The sequence below is a fragment of the Pteropus vampyrus genome, unplaced genomic scaffold (genome assembly GCF_000151845.1).
Source record: "Pteropus vampyrus isolate Shadow unplaced genomic scaffold, Pvam_2.0 Scaffold166, whole genome shotgun sequence".
NCBI lineage: Eukaryota > Metazoa > Chordata > Mammalia > Chiroptera > Pteropodidae > Pteropus > Pteropus vampyrus.
Genome location: NW_011888947.1, coordinates 1,495,391 through 1,497,911, shown reverse-complemented (window position 1 = coordinate 1,497,911; position 2,521 = coordinate 1,495,391).

The following is a 2,521-nucleotide window of genomic DNA, read 5'->3' as shown; positions in this document are numbered from 1 at the left end:
GTAGGTAAAATCATGTCCCGTTCATCAGGGGTCTCCACTCAGTGGCAAGGGATCCGGGAACTTGACCTAAGCGTAGAATTGAACAGACATGAATACAAGGAAGAAAAGGTCTCCAGCAAACCATCTTCTTGATGTCTGGCCACAGCAGCTAAAATTCCATCGTAAAAACCATTCCTCTAGACTCAGGAAAGGCACATCTGAAAATACGAATGAGATCAAACGAGATGATGCCTACGGCTATAAATTGTGGGACAGGATGAAAACGCAAGGGATGCGATGTTTCTGCACGGGGGGGTGGTTTCACTTGCACCCAACGGACATCAGCCTAGGCTTGGCTTCTGTTGGCATCCACCTGCCCCTGAGCACTCAACCCAGGGACCGCTGGGTGTGTTTCATCCTTGCCACCAGGGGGCGCAGGGAAGCCCTGTCTCGACACCTGAGTCTCAGGTTGGGGCTACTACACTCCTTGTTCTAACTTGGGTTTCAATCCAAACACCTGAAAAACTTATGTAAAAAATATTTTAAACCTGCAGATTCTTCAACGCCAGTCCCAGAAAACCTAATATACAGTGGGCCCTGGGAATTTAGATTGTTTTTGTTTGTTTGTTTGTTTTTGTTTTTAATGAAGTGCCTTAGTTGATTATGATATAGCCAGGTCCATGGACCACTGGTCTGTGTCAGCCACAAATGGACTTAGCACTAAAAAGCCACAAAGAAAATTAGTCCCATCCATTATCAGTCGTGAGGCGGATGAAAAGAACAAAGGAGAGAGAAGCCCTGAGGATTCGTGTCTTTTCTCTCTCTCTATCTTTTGACCATGGCGAGCGTTCCCCAGCTCTGCACACACATTGGGGTGGGGGGAGGGGGAAGGTGGGTGACAAGCATCCGGTGCTGATGAGAAGAGGCGCCCAGGAAGTTATAGAAGGTGCAGAGGCTGCTGGAGAAAAGAGTCACTTCACTTGCCTGGGGAGGCCCGGAGCCAACATTTTCTTTTTTCTTTTTTCGCTTTTTATGTGTTTCCGTATTATAGAGTCTTTAGCTGAACTCAGGTGCAGAAGGCTGAGCTCATCACAGCCGTCAGTTGCTGAGGCATCATTTTCTTCCATGGTCCCAGTGAGTCCCTCTCTTATTTAATTTCTCCGATCCTTTTTATCGGGTTCCAACTTCTGTCCCCTCTTTTCACATAAGCAACTCTTCCGACGTGTCCTTGTGTTCCCGTGTGTCCCTATGCAAGGTTTTGTGTGCAAACAACTTGCAGAAGTGGTCCGGTGTTAAATATCTCATTCTCCTTTCCTTTTTCCTCCTCGGCACAGTATTAAGATCCATCCACAGTGTTGAGTGGACCCAATCTATTGTCCCTCACTGGTGCCTTGCAGTCTGTGGTGGGAACTTCTCACTGCACTGTCCATTGTCTCAGTGATAGACACCTAAGTTCTCACCACCATAAACAACACTTCAGTGGACATCTTTGTACATATCTCATGTCGACCTGTGTGAGAATCTTGCAGGATTACTCACCCAGGATGGATGTGCCAGGGTCCTAGGGTGTACAGACACTTATTTTGACTACCAATTAGTCCGAGTTTTATGCCTCAAGCATAAAGGGGGAAAATAACGAATTTAATAAATGTAAGTATCCCATGACGCAAATGCTGTTGGGCCCCAAACTGCAGGAAAGTAACTTGAACACGAGTGTACTGTGGATTGTTACTCCGAGTGCATGTAAGAAACAGAAGATACTATTTTTGTTTTTTACTCTCTTAGCTTTCTCCAAAAGTTTCTGAAATAAAAAAATGAAGAGACCTTCTGGTTAGCAAATGCAGAATAAGATTCAAGAACACTCAAAGTGTGATCCAGGACCAGCAATATCAACATTACCTGCAGACTGTTAGAAATGCAGAACTCAGACCCTGCTCCAACCTCAGAATCAGAGACTTTACGGGTAGAAATCTGTGTTTGAATGAGATCTCTCGGGGATTTTCAGACAGGGTAAAGTTTGGGAACAAGTGAAGATAAATCCAAGAGGTGGAGAGAGAGAGAGAGAGAGAGACAGAGACAGAGACAGAGACAGAGACAGAGACAGAGAACAAGTGAGAAAGAGGATAGCTAGACAGATAGATGATAGATAGATGCATGCATGCATGCATGCATACATACATACATGCATGCATACATACATACATGCATACATGCATGCATGCATGCATGCATACATACATGCATACATACATGTACAGAGAGCATGACAGAGAAGGGATAAAGAAGGTAGACAGATAGATGGATAATAGATACAGAGAGGGAGAGAGAGACAGAAAAACGTAATAGATTAGATAGACAGACAAGCAAACAGGCTAATGCTGTTTTTGGCAAATCACAGAACACAGAATCGCAAGCTTGAAACTCCCTTCAGAGAGCATTTCATGGCATATTAACTAAGCCGTGAGAAGACCCCCAGAACCCTCTTGAGGGCAATGGCAGGGGCCCCTCAGCAGATGGGGCCAAGCTGCCAACTGTCTGCCTC